This window comes from Durio zibethinus, chromosome 19, assembly GCF_047325235.1.
Source record: "Durio zibethinus cultivar Kanyao isolate XHJ-2024 chromosome 19, ASM4732523v1, whole genome shotgun sequence".
Classification (NCBI taxonomy): domain Eukaryota; kingdom Viridiplantae; phylum Streptophyta; class Magnoliopsida; order Malvales; family Malvaceae; genus Durio; species Durio zibethinus.
Window position 1 is genome coordinate 22,272,320 of NC_143180.1, and position 15,608 is coordinate 22,287,927.

The 15,608-nt window shown below is 32.6% G+C and overlaps 1 pseudogene; it reads right to left on the reverse strand.

The window, feature by feature from the left end:
• Positions 1–1,015: 1,015 nt before the first annotated feature.
• Positions 1,016–2,852, reverse strand: LOC111293538 (transport inhibitor response 1-like protein pseudogene; annotated as a pseudogene).
• Positions 2,853–15,608: the final 12,756 nt, after the last annotated feature.

Sequence of the window (15,608 nt, forward strand, 5' to 3'; positions counted from 1 at the left end):
GATCTATTACTAGATATTGACTTAAGGAGTCATCACCAATCTTTTTTATTTAGGTGCGATTGGCTACCTAAGGAATCTATCCTTTTAAAGAACACCTAAGCTTAAGGGTCTCTAAAAGAATAAGTTTAAGTCTACTAACCAGAACAGGGTTCGAGAGTTCGATTACGTGTGAGGAAGGTTATAGCACCCTCACAATGCCCATCGAAAGATGGTACCAGCTTAATTTTATGTTATCTAATAAGCCTTAAAAATTTACCAAGTAATTAACTATTGAAAATTATTCTCAATTGACTCTAATACTTTTAGCAAAAAATTAAGAAAATTCCCCCACCTCAAGAGTATGCAAGGAAACTACTATTTCACTTGCAGAGGCTCCATCATCAGATTATTTAACATTAAAGAAAATTCAAGAAACAAAAAGGAAAAGAAATAAAAAAAAGAATAATGATTCAGCTTTAGATATAAATCATTTTCTCTTGAAAAACTCATTGCTTTTGTACGAGGAAAATTGATATTTTCAACTTTTCTTCAAAAGCATTTAGGAGTTTTTATTTTAAGGAAAATTAATACTTTCAACTTTTCCTTAAACCGTTTTTCTTTTAAAGGAAAATTGGTACTTTCAACTTTTTCCCAAAATGTTTTTCTGAAACTTTAATTTCGAGGAAAATTGATACTTTCAACTTTTTCTCAAAAATATTTTTTTTTAAAAATTTATTTTTAAGGAAAATTGATACTTTCAACTTTTTTCAACTTTTCCTCAAAAAAAATTTTTAAAAATTTTATTTTCAAGGAAAATTAATACTCTCAACTTTTCCTCAAAAATATTTTTTTTAGAATTTAATTTCAAGGAAAAATTAATACTTTCAACTTTTTCTTAAAAAATATTTTTTAAATCTTTTTATCTTCAAGGGTTATTTAAAAGATGCCTGACAAATCAAAATTTCCTGTGAAACAGTTTAAACTTGCTTGGTATCCAACATGAGAACAAATGAACAGCTTTCTGCACCACATTTGCTTACGAGATGTTGACGAATTTAGGTGTATCAATTCTTGGCCATTTAAGAGACCGATACATGTATAATGTTCCAATAGAGTCACCCATCTCCTTTTTAACAGCAAACCTAATCACTTCAACCACTAGGCGAGGTGTAGCATGGGCAATCTCCTGGCAACCTTGGTGAGTGAGTTTATAGGAGGACATCCAAAGGAACCTCATGTTGTAGTAGTGATGCAAACCAGAAAGCAAAGCTACATCCCCAAATGGGCTATCCCTAATCACAAGCTTTTGCAATTGTGGGCAGCTCTCAAGTACATATTTCACTCCCATGTCACTATCTTTGGCAAAAGAAATTGACAATGTGCGTATCAATTGCCCGTATTTTCCAATATAATCAAAAGCTTTATCTGCTAGTAAACCAGAAATAGCAAGGCGAGTAAGCTTCTTACAATTCATAACAATGGCTCCAAAACCATCATCCATAGGAGCTCCAATCACAGCATCAGGCTTGTGACGCTTCATTATGCATAGCCGGGAAACAACAAGATCTAGACAGTTCTTAGACATTGCTATGACAGTAGCATTAGTCATCCTCTGGTAGAAATACAGAATGGATTGTAATTTCTGACAACCCTCAGAAATAGCTTGGAGGTCCACTTCAAAAACGGGGCTATCATTATCCTTACTAGCATCAATAGGGAAAACCCGAAGCTCACATAATTCCTTACATGTTGTAGCCACTACTTGAAGTCCTCCATCACATATGGAATCAAGGATCCAGAAAACCTAGAGCTCGTGGCAGTTCCCTATAATTGGCTTAAGCTATTCTACATTGATGTTGGCATAGCTGAAATTCAGAGATGTTAGATTTGCACAAACAAGGTAAATTACGAGCAAATAATTTGGAATTATTTCCCTAAATCCAGAGAGACAAACTAAGGATCTGCAGGTAGTAAAAGCAGTTCGATAATCAGGTTCTTGATCACCTTGCCTTGTAACCTTCAACGGGCTAAATGATCCCGTCCCAAGGTGTGTGACCTACAGAGCTCGAGTCATCAGGAGATATAGCTGCCCAATTGAAACATATCAGTTTAGCCTAAGTTTCTTAAGTGAAGGAAACCTTGCAACCAGCCTTTCCATTGCCTCAAAATTTGTCGAGTATTCTACACAATCAAATATCAATGACTCAAGATGAGATTCACCCTCAGGAAAATAGGATATCCAATTTGTCTTATCATCTATAACTTTAGAATCGATTAGATCAATCACCTTCAGATGTCTGCACTTGCTAACAAAAATAACAAGGCCACTAGTTCCAAACCCATCACAACAAGCGAGAACAAGCTCCTTAAACACTAAAAATGACTCGACTAGCGTTTCTAGATCATCATCCGTCACAGTCATGCGCTTCAGGTAAACTTTTTCCAGCTAAGGGCAAGCCTTGGCCATCACTAGCACCCAAGGACTGAAGCGAGCCCCCCTAACTGAGCAGCATCAGGTTAAAATCTGTGAACCTAGGCTTCCCTTTCAAGTGAAGAGCCCTCACCCTGATGAACCTAGCCATCACTCGACCTGATGAAATGGCGTAGCAATTCCCTATGAATAGCTCGGATCACGTCAATGCCTCGACCCTGTACCATGACTTGCACACCAATGAGGCGACGTTTCGATCCCACCTCGACGTCACAAAGTGGAGTGCGTTTTCCAAAATGTTTTCCAGAACCTGGTCTAGGTACGATGACTGGAACTTCAGGTGACCCAACCCAGATGCGGTGGAGTTCTAGTTTCGTGCGTTGTTGGAAGTGAACTCAAGATCTGACGGAGGAGATTGCTACCTTTCGTCGTCCTTAGACATTTGTTTTCCTAAACACCTTTTTTAGGTTATGTTTTCTCTCCGTTTTCTTTTCGTATGCTTTTTGTGTATACTCTCTGTGTGTTGGTGTATGCTTCTTTGATCAGTTCCCCCCTTGTCTTTTATTGCTATGAATTGCACTGATATATAAAACCATGTGATTGTGTTTTTAGTTCAATTCTGATTATCATCCAAAGCTAAAGATTAGTATCTCTAATGCTTTTTGATAACAATCATCACTAAGCTTAATCTCATTCTTTCAACTTTTTTTTTCTTTTTTTTGTTTAAATTAATCAGATAATGGAGAAAGAAAAAGAAAATAAAAAATAGATAGACCATAATATAAAAATAAAAAATGATAAATATGAAATAAAAAAATCTGAAATAAAAATGAATAAAAATCCCTGCAACTAAGCTTGGATTAGTCTCAATTGATAAAGAATTTAGGATAAAATGGGGTGTCTACAGCTGCCCTTCTTTGCATATTTTTTATGAAACAGGAATTGTGCAAAGACGTAGACACCCATTCAAGACTCAACTCAACATTTTTTTTCTTTTTTTGCTTTTCTTTTTCTTTTGCCTTTTTTTTCTTTTTTTTTTGGTCAAAATTTTGATCAAAGCTCCTCTAAGTAGATGCTCAATGGCTTTGAGAAACTTAAACAAAGCTCCTCTAAACAGAGGCGCCACAACTTCAAGAAGAAAAAAACAAGGCTCCTCTAAACAAATGCTCAACCACTTTGAAAAATAAATAAAGCTCGTCTAATCAAAGGCTCAACGACTTAAAAAAAAATAAAAAAAACTCCTCTAAACAGAGGTAACCATGACTTTGAAAGATAAAATGCTCCTCTAAACAGAGGCTCAACAACTTTTAAAAAATAAATAAAGCTCCTCTAAATAGAGGCAACCATGACTTTGAAAGATAAAGTGTTTCTCTAAACAGAGGCTCAACAACTTTTGAAAAATAAATAAAGCTCATTTAAATAGAGGCAACAGAACTTTGAAAATAAATTACTCCACTAAACAGAGGCACCATAACTTTTGAAAAATAAATTGCTCCTTGACAATCATGTCCAAAAGAGTTAAAGATCATGTCTGATAAAAACATAAAGATTCATAATTTGAGTTTGCAATTCAAAGGTTCAGATTCATAAGAACTTTTCAACTTTGCCAGGATTCACTGAAATTTGATTCTCAAAATTTCAAAATTTTCAAATCTCAATATTCACATTTGCAAATGGCAACAATTGCATCCAACATTTAAAGATTCTCATTTGAATTTTGGAGATTCACATGCAAAAGTTCAAAACTTTTCATTTTGGTTCAAAGATTCACATTCGATGAACTTTAGGGTTTCACACCTTAAAGATTCTCATTTGAAATCAATACTCTATCAAAATATTCAAAATTTCTTTTTCAAATAAGCTTCAAACTTTCACCATAGTCCAAATTTTGTATGTACTAAATATCATAATAAAAAATGTTTTCCTAATAATGCAAATGCAACAATCTAGATTTTCATAATGCCATGTTCTTAACCATGATTCAAATGTTTACTACATAATGCAAATGCATATCCAAACTAAAGTTTTAAACATCTCCAAAAAACAATGGCAACGTAATGCATGTAATGCAAATATCAATGTCATAAATTTCTAATCAAAATGTGATAATATGGTCCTCAAGACTCCACCATCTCACGTTTTCTCCTTGTTTAACTTCTCAACACTTTGGAACAAGTCTCATGAACTGGGCATCATTATTTTCATCATCTAATCACCATTCAGAGGCTTTTCAACACTAACAATTCCAGAGCAAGTTTCGCCCATTGCCCTATATCAATTAATCATGACTCACAGTCTCTTCAGTACTAGCAATTTTAGCATAAATTTCATCCATTGACACATACTATTCTCACCATTTGACCACAAGTCATAAGTTATGTTAGCCAATCCATCACCATATTTCTGGATCACATCATCTTTCTAGATTTTTGCCCTCTATTCATTTTGTTAAGCAATCCGTTCCCATGTTCATCATTTGGCCATCCCATGTGTCATTTTTTCAAGTTTCTACCATCTCTTCATCATTTTTACCTTATCATCTTTGATTTCTTTCAAAGGAATGCAAGAATCTTTTATGCACATTATCAATCATTCATCATCATTTCAAATCATGACAGAGATAATGCAATCATACATTTTCTTAATTCATTTTGGAAATACGAAAATAAAAAGAGCATTGGGTGAATTAAGAGAAAGGTAATCAGTGAAGACAAGTTTGATGCAAAAACAAATGGAGAAAGAAACAAGTTGGATGCATGTCATTGGGATGAGTGGTATATTCAAAAAATTTTGAACACATTTTTGGTTTGCTGAGCTAAACTTGTCAAGAGAGCTAGTGGAATATGTCCAAGAATTCATTCATATATGATGATTTCTAGTTTTGGCTTTTTTTTCGAAGTAACTATGCTCAGCTTCATCTTCTAATGGGATATTTTTGTCTAATATTTGTGCATTAAGCACCATGTCTCTTTAGCCTTTAGTTTATAGCCTCACTTTCATTTCATTTCCTTTGTTCTCTCTCTCCCTTCATGTTTATTTTTCGTTGTGTTAGTTATTCACAGGTTTCACAATCCCCATCCTCTAACGTATAAAAAGAAATATTTTGTTAGGACAAATGAAATAACAATTCAATCAACCAACCGGTTAATAATTTGTATATGTGTATCATATTTATTTCATATTAAATATAGTAAAATAATGATATATTAAATTTTATATCTCATATTTTGGAGTCGAACATATAAAAAATTAAATAAGTGAATTAAATTGGGTTATGTTTGAATATTTTTATTCTACTCATTTTTATTAATAATTATATTTTTATTAATATTGCAATATTAATAATAAATTATATTTATCTGGTGGTCAATAAAAATAAAATGATAAAAATAGATTAAGATTTCAAGTTAAAGCAAATTCAATTAACAAAGTAAATTATTATAGGATGAAAAATATAAAATAAATGTGCAAGAGAAAACACATTATATATGTGAATCATCGTAGGATGATAATAAAAAATAAAAAAATAATATTGTATTTTGTAATATCTTTTATATGTATGTATGTGTTTTTTAAAATATTAAGATTATAATTCGATATTTTTATTTAGTAGATTCTATTACCCTTCTCGTAGATGTAAGCATTTTGTTGAATCGCATAAATTATGTGACCTTTTTATTTTATTTTATTTTTATTTATTTCCTGCATGTTATTGTTAATAACAATAAATGATTTTTTAAAAAAATAATTGAAATTTTGAAAAATTGTTACTAGGTTGTGCTTAGCCCATCTCAATACGAAAAATAGTGTCGTACTGACATAGCACGACCCATGAAGATCATAATTCATGTGTGGCACTGGACTATAACTTTAGTTTTCATAAGTCGTGCCATGAAAAAATACTTTTGTTGATAAATAACTAAAAATTAATAAAAATAATAATATATTAAATATTTTTTAAATTTTTATTCATGATATAATTATCTTTTTTAGTTAAAATAATAGTATAATATAATACTAAATTGTATTTTTAGTTTGTAATATAATATTTAATTATTAATTTTAATATAATAACAAAATTTATAAAATAATAATTTCTTTTATTATAAATTTATTATATAATAAAATTTCTCATTTCATTAAGTTAAAAAATTATTTCAAAATTTATTAACTAAAAAATAAATAAATAAAGCAAATATGTCAAAAATATGGTGTGATTAGTTTAAGTCACACTAAAGCCACGTGAACATAATCGCTATCCAAACAGCAAAGAAAAGTGTAATTACATTAAAAATGTGCTTAAACGAATTAAATAATGACATCAATTCATTCCAAACGAGAGTTTAAATGAAATTTTGTAAGTGAAATTTTTCAAATTTTTATTAAAAATATTAAATAAAATTAAAAAAAATTAAGAATCTAAATTAATAAATTAAAAAAATCTTGTTACATAAATTAAATTGAGCATCTAAAATAAAATTAGAAAAACATAATATAAGGAAATATTTTAAAAGGCATCTGATTTAAAAATAATTGATCTTAAATAAAGAGTTAATAAAATAAACTATTGTGTTGTGTGGTCTCAATAAAAACAACAGTAGCAACTAGAGAAAAAAATATATAGAATGAATTGTGCCACTTATAATTTTTTAGAAATTATTGTAACGGTTTTGTGTTCGTCCGATGAATTTGAAAATGAAATAAAAAAAATAACGGAGTCGCCACCAATCTTTTTTGGCTAGGTGCGATTGGCCACCTATTAAAACATATCATTTTAATGAAATCTTAAAATTAATTAAAATTTATTAAAAAGATAATTTTAGGGTCTGTGCAACAGTTTGGATTCGAGAGTCGGTTACGTGTAGGGAAGGATTAGCACTCCCACAGTGCCCGTTAAAAATGGTACCAATTAATTACATATTATCTTTTGATTTTGATAAAAATAGTCCAATTTTTGGTGTTCAAAAAAAATTTCCTTGATTTTTTTTATTTATTAGGAAAAAAAAATTTATTCTCGAGACAAATAAATTAAAACCTTTTTGTTAAAATAATTCTTAAAATGTTCCAGTACGTTGGTAACATTAAAAGAACTTTTTCTCACCTAAATATTTCTTAGGCATCGCTTCTCGGAATACCTTAGAATCTCATCCTCGGAGGCTCGAATTTATATTTTCGTAAGAAAATGTCATGTTAAAAAATTTATTCTCGAGAAAAATAAATTAAAACCTTTTTATTGAAATAATTCTTAAAATATTCCAATACGTTGGTAACATTAAAAGAACTCTTTCTCACCTAGAGATTTCTTAAAGCATCTCTACTCGGAATATTTTTAGAATCTCATCTTTGGGATTTCTAAATTTACTTTTCGTAAAAAATTATGTCATGTATGCAATGCAAATAATAACATGTTGATCCACACATTTTATTTTTTTTCAAAAATTTTATTAATTGTTTTATTAATTTTTTAATTTTAATTAAAATTTTGAAGAAAAAGGAATTTAATTTTATTGAAGATTTTCTATAAATATTCCAATACGCTGGTAATATTTTACAAAAAATCTTCTCACCTAGAGATTTCTTAAAGCATCTCTACTCGGAATACTTTTAGAATCCCATCATTGGATTAAATTTCTTTCCTTCCTATTTTTATTACATATATTTTTAATTTATCAACCAATTTTTATTTATTATTTAAAAAAAAAATCTTTACTGTATTCAAAAATTTTAAAAAAAATCTTCTCACCTAGAGATTTTGTAGGCATCACTACTCAGAATACCTCTGAATCTCATCGTCGGATAAAAATTTCCTTTTCTTTCATTTATTATTAGTTTAGTATTATTATTAAATTTATTTTTATATTATTATTTTTAAAGTTTATTTAAAAAAATTAACATAATTATAAAAAAAAATTTAACCACAATTTCATCATTTAATTTAACAAATATAAATATTTTAATATGCATAAATATTAATAAAATAATATATAAAAAAATAAGAAAAAAAAATATTTTTTTACCTGAACCGGATCGATCAATGTACGGCTCGGTTCAACGGTTCGGTTCGACGGTTCGGTCCGGTCTGGGTGGATCAGCGGTTCAGTACTGGTTCGATTCGATCTGGGCGGTTCGGATCTGATCCAGTCAGAGCTAGAGGAGAAACGGGTTGTCGGGTCAGGTGTGCGGACCTCGAGTCGGGTTGCAGGTTGACGCCCTATGCCCAAAACGACATCGTTTTGCTTTTAATGTTTTCTATAAATAACTGAAAATTTTTTTTTGTTCATTTGGTTCTGTTTTCAGAAAAAGAAAACGAGAGAGAGAGAGGGCTCTGGGGGAGGGGTCCGGCCTTTTCGCCGTTTGATTGTCGGAGCACCGCACCGGCCGCCACCTGGGTCGCCACCGGCGATCACGCCCGTGGTCACCGGTGACCAAAAAATGCCAAAATACTTCCAGAAGCGCTCTTCAAGATCTAACCTTCTTTTTGTCGAAAACAGCCCCGATCAGCGTAGATTGGGGCTCAAAGTTTCTGTTTTCAAATTTCTTTTTGTTTGTTTTGTTGAAACAAGACTGATGCAATTTTTTTTGCTTTTGCAGGTAGCTTCAGCGTTGGGTTCCTCCCTGCAGGGAGGACTATGTTTATTTTTTTATTTTTTATGTAGATTTGTTTTTACGTTTCTAGTTGGATATGGGTTTGGTGTGGTGTTTGGATGGGGGAAGAGTTCGTCTGAACTCAAGAGTTTTCGTAGGTAGATCGAATGGGTTTTCTTCCTTTTTTTTGTTTTAGAACTAAGAGATAGGGGGAAGAGTTCATCTGTTGATTTTAAAGAGCTTCAATTAGGTGGGATTTGGGTGGCTGTAGGGTGGCTGTAGGTAGGCTAAAAGGAGACTGACAGGAGGTTGGTCGGGGGCTGGCGACAGCGGCGCCGTACCAACCCCTGATTTCTGTCTTATTCTGTTTCTTTTGTTTGTTTTTTTTGTTTGTTTATTAATAATTTTTTTATTATTAAAAATATTATTATTATTATTAAAATTAAAATAGTAGACCCAAACAAAATCGATGTCTATAGCTGCCCCTTTTTATACATTACTAAGAATCAGGAATAGGGCAAAGACAAAAACAACGATTTTGTTCGAAAATAAATTGTGATTATTTATTTATTTATTTTAAAACACAAAACGATTGGGATGACACCGCAAGTCAAAAAATAATGAATCGATCAAGATAATATCGAATCGAATTTATGCCCGGAGGCCTTACATAATCCTCTTTGCCTATTTTCGTGAATCAGGAATAAGGCAAAGACAAAAAAACAACCATTTTGTTTGAAAAGATGAAACATTGAGAAATAAGAAAGAAAAAAAAATTTTTTTTTGGTTCAACAAAAAAGGGTTCCTCTTAACAGAGGTTCAATCAATATTTTTGAAAGTTTAAAAGGCTCATCTTAGTAGAGGCTCAACAACTTTAAAAATCTCATATCTTGGAAAAGTTCCTCTCAATAGAGGCTCAACAACTTTAAAAATCTCATGAAAAGGCTCCTCTTAGCAAAGGCTCAACAACTTTAAAAATCTCATATCTTGAAAAGGGCTCATCTCAGCAGAGGCTCAACAACTTTAAAATTTCTTGAAAAAGCTCCTCTCAACAGAGGATCAAAAACTTTAAAATCTCTTGAAAAAGCTCCTCTCAGTAGAGGCTCAACAACTTTAAAATCTCTTGAAAAAGCTCCTCTCAGCAGAGGCTCAACAACTTTAAAAAAATCTCATATCTTGGAAAGGGCTCCTCTCAGCAGAGGCTCAACAACTTTAAAATCTCTTGAAAAAGCTCCTCTCAGCAGAGGCTCAACAACTTTTAAAAAATCTCATATCTTGAAAAGGCTCCTCTCAGCAAAGGCTCAACAACTTTAAAAAAATCTCATATCTTGGAAAAGGCTCCTATCAGTAAAGGCTTAATAACTTTAAAAATCTCATATCTTGAAAAGGGCTCCTCTCAATAAAGGCTCAACAACTTTTAAAAAATCTCATATCTTGGAAAGGATTCCTCTCAGCAGAGGCTCAACAACTTTAAAAAAGTCTCATATCTTGGAAAGGGCTCCTCTCAGCAGAGGCTCAACAACTTTAAAATCTCTTGAAAAAGCTCCTCTCAACAGAGGCTCAACAACTTTAAAAAAATCTCATATCTTAGAAAGGGCTCCTCTCAGCAGAGGCTCAACAACTTTAAAAATCTCATATCTTAGAAAAGTTCCTCTCAGCAGAGGCTCAACAACTTTAAAATATCTTGGAAAAGCTCCTCTCAACAGAGGCTCAACAACTTTAAAAATCTCATATCTTAGAAAAGCTCCTCTCAGCAGAAGCTTAACAACTTTAAAATTCTCTTAAAAAAGCTCCTCTCAGCAGAGGCTCAACAACTTTAAAATCTCATTTGGAAAAGCTCCTCTCAGCAGAGGCTCAACAACTTTAAAATCTCATCTGGACAAGCTCCTCTCAGCAAAAGCTCAACAACTTTAAAAATCTCATTTCTTGAAAAAGGCTCCTCTCAACAGAGGCTCAACAACTTTAAAATCTCATCTGTTTTCAAATTTGAGTTCTCATCTTTGAACAATTAAATTTCCTCTTTTGAATTCTTTTGTTTGATTATTGTCTTTACCAAAATCTTGTTTTTCATTAAGAAATGGAAAATTTCTATCTTTGTTACAACTTCTCATGCATGCATGTACTGAGTGCTCATAATGCAATGCATGTAATGCAATCAAAATCATTCATTATAGTAAAAAGGTTCTCGAAATCTCTCGCTTTTGGCTTCTTTTATCAGAATTCTTATATGACCAATCTGTTCTCAACATCTGACCACAATATTTTTTTTTCTTCAAAAGTTTGCAACATCAATGTCTTGTCATGCTTTTCTCATACTTTTTCATTTGCCTTTGTCAACTTTAAAAGTAATGCTGAGATCTTTCATGTTTGTTTTTCTTTTCATCATTTTAAGTTCAAGATAAATAAAATACAATCACACATTTCTCTTATTCACTTATACGATGAACAAAAAAATCAGATAAAGATAAAAGAAAGGATAGGCATTATTTTCAAAGAAAAGATAATGTATTTCATATGGCTGATAACAAGTGCATGTTAAAGTGTTTGAGTTAAAACAAGGTGTCAAAAGAATGATCATAAGATAATCATGAACAAAATATTCTCAGATTCTTTCTCTAAAACTAAATCAGATGACTTCTTTGATCATTCAAAGTTCATCAAACTACACTTGCCCCTGTGTTATTGGATCTTCTTCTGATGATGCTTCTGCTTCACATCCAAGCCACCTTTTCAGGTTTTCAGCTTAGATAAGTCATCATTTTTTTTCTTTTTTTTCTTTTTTTTAAGCAAAATATTTCCTCACAACATCTAAATTTATTAGGGTAGGCAAATCACCTCCGTCCATTTCTGCCAAAATCAATGCCCCACCAGAAAATGCCTTTTTCACCACATATGGGCCTTCCCAATTTGGTGTCCATTTCTCTCGATTATCATGTTGATTTGGAAGGATTCTTTTTAGCACCAAGTCTCTTTCCCTAATGTAATGGGGATGAATTTTCTTGTCATGTGCTTTCATCATCCTCTTTTGATATAATTGACCATGACAAAGTGCTGACAATCTTTTCTCTTCAATGAGGTTTAACTGCTCGTAGTGATTTCGAACCTATTCTGCTTCCTCTAACTCTACCTCCATCAAAACTCTCAGTGAGGGAATTTTCACTTTGACCGGTAGCATAGCTTTCATTCCATATACCAAAGAGAACGGTGTGACCCCAATAGATGTTTGGACTGATGTTCTATAAGCATGCAAAGCAAAAGGTAACTTCTTATGCCAATCTTTGTAAGTTTCAGTCATTTTCTCCAGGATTTTTTTGATATTCTTATTCTCAGCCTCTACTGCCCCATTCATTTTCAGACGATATGGTGCCGAATTACAATGGCGGATCTTAAACTGAGTGCATACTTCATTCATCATTTTGTTGTTCAAGTTTTTGGCATTATAAAAAATAATTGTCTCTGAAAGCCCATATCTACATATTATCTCTCTTTTTATGAACTTACATACCACAGATCGGGTCACGCTAGCATATGATGCAGCTTCTACCCATTTGGTGAAGTAATCAATCATTACAAAAATGAATCTATGCCCATTCAAAGCTTTTGGAGTGATGAGACCAATGACATCCATGCCTCACATAGAGAATGGCCATGGAAGAGCCAGAACGTGTAATGGGTGAAGTAATCAATCATAAAAAAAATGAATCTATGCCCATTCGAAGCTTTTGGAGTGATGGGACCAATGACATCCATGCCCCACATAGAGAATGGCCACAGAGGAGCCAAAACATGTAATGTTGATGGCGAAGCATGAATCTTGTCAGCATAAATCTGATATTTATGACATCTCCTAGCATAATCAATACAGTCGCCCTTTATTGTCAACCAATAATAGCCAGCCCTCATAATTTGTTTAGCCATCATATGACCATTTGCATGTGCCCCACAAACTCCATCATGTACTTCTTCAATAATCTTATTTACTTCAGCTGTATTTACACATCTTAAGAGCACCGGATCTCGACCTCTTTTGTAAAGGATATCTCCATCAATGAAAAAACTCATAGCCAATCTTCTAATAGTCCTCTTATCATTTTCTGTTGCATGTTTTGGGTATTGTTGGCTTTTAATGTATTGCATGATGTCATGATACCATGGCCTTCTATCAATTTCTTTTTCAACACCTGAGCAATGTACTGGTACATCTTTCACATCCAGCTTGATGGGTTGGATTTCAGTATTTACATCTATTTTGATCATTATAGCTAGAGTAACCAGTGCATCAGCAATTTGGTTTTCCTCTCTAGGTAGATGCTTAAACTGAACTTCTTTAAATTGCTTAACCAACTCAGAGATGTATTTATGGTACCGAATCAACTTAGAGTCTCTTGTTTCCCATTCGCCTCGTAACTTATAGATGATTAAAGTTGAATCTCCAAACACATCTAACACTTTGATCTTCTTTTCAATTGCTGCTTGTAGACCCATAACACAGGCCTCATATTCAGCCACATTGTTTGTGCAATTAAAATTTAATCTGACTGTGATGGGGTAATAATGTTCATCAGGAGATATCAAAATTACCCCAATACCATGACCCAAAGCATTAGCAACTCCATCAAAATACATCATTCATGATTTTTCAACAGGTTCATTTTCTTCAATGGCCATCACATCCTCATCAAAAAAATCTAATTTCATTGGCTCATAATCTTTGACTGCATGATCAGCAAGGAATTCACCTATTGCACTCCCTTTAATAACCTTTTGAGTCACGTAAATGATATCATATTCTGAAAGCATAACTTGCCACCGCGATATTCTTCTTATCAATGAGGGCTTTTCAAAGATATACTTAATAGGATCCAGCTTTGCTATGAGCCAAGTAGTGTGATAAAGCATGTATTGTCTAAGCCTTCGAGCTGTCCAAGTTAATGCACAACACATCTTCTCTAATGGTGAATACTTTGACTCATAATCAGTGAACTTCTTGCTCAACTAGTATATTGCTCGTTCTTTCCTGTCAGTTTCATTTCTTTGCCCCAGCACACATCCCATTGAATTTTCATGCACTGTCAAGTACAAAATCAAAGGTTTTCCTGGCATTGGTGGCACCAACATAGGTGGATTTGATAAGTATTCTTTGATCTTATCAAAAGCTTCTTGGCATTCATCATTCCATTCTCTAGGATCATGTTTTCTGAGAAGCTTGAAAATAGAATCACACTTATAAGTGAGTTGAGAGATGAAGCGAGCAATATAGTTTAATCTCCCTAAAAAACCTCGCACTTCTTTTGAGGTATGAGAAAGAGAAAAGTTTTGGATGGCTTTTATCTTATTTGGATCAACTTTAATTCCTTTTTCACTGACTACAAAGCCCAATAATTTTTCTGATTTGACTTCAAATGTACATTTGGTAAGATTTAACTTCAACTGAAATCTTCTCAACCTGTCAAATAGCTTTTTAAGATTGACTATATGATCTTCTTATTCTTAAGATTTTGTGATCATATCATCCACATACACTTCTATCTCTTTATGCATTATGTCATGAAAGAGAGTCACCATTACTCTCTGATAAGTAGCACAAGCATTTTTTAGCCCAAAAGGCATAACTTTGTAACAGAATGTCCCTCACATAGTCACAAATGTGGTTTTCTCCATATCATCTTGGGCCATCTTGATTTAATTATAGCTTGAGAAACCATCCATAAAGGAAAATGTGGAGTGCCTAGCAGTATTATCCACTAGAGTATCGATGTGAGGTAGAGGAAAGTTATCCTTAGGGCTTGCCTTATTCAAGTCTCGATAATCGACACACATTATCACTTTTCCATTTTTCTTAGGAACTGGCATTATGTTGGCTACCCATTCAGGATATTTTACCACTTCTAAAAATCCAGCATCGAATTGTTTCTTCACTTCCTCTTTAATTTTCATTAGCATCTCTGGTTTCATGCGCCTTAGCTTTTGCTGCATTGGCTTACATCCTGATTTTAAAGGTAACTTGTGCTCTACAATATCAGTGCTGAGTACTGGTATGTCCTGGTAAGTCCACGCGAACACATCTACATATTCTCGAAGCAGCTCTTTTAGCTTCTGTCTTTCAGTTGGTAAAAGAGATATACCAACTTTAACCTCTTTTTTGTTTTCACCATCTCCCAAATTCACTAATTCGGTGATTTCCTGATGGGGTTCAATTGGCTTATCTTCATGTTCTATTAATTTTAACAAATCAAGAGGCAGTGTGTAGTTATCTGAATCTTCCTCATTATCAAGTTCATCAACATGAATTAAGTTTTCAAAATCAAATCTGAGATTATTGTCATGATTATCTTCATGTTCATTGTTTGGGACCCTGCAAAAGGTAAAATGAAGAGAATATTGGCACATAAAAATGGAATGGCAAGAAAATGATGAAAAGTAAAATGAAGATGAAAATAATATAATAAATACGGATGCATCTTTTAAGTCTTTTATTAAAATGACAAACATAAACACACCATAAAAGATCTCCTAATACTCGTAGAAAGTAATTAGGGATTTAAAGTTTCACATTACTTTTCTAAAGTTTTAAAAACAACAGGTAGCTGTGTAACTTTCTAATTATCCAGCT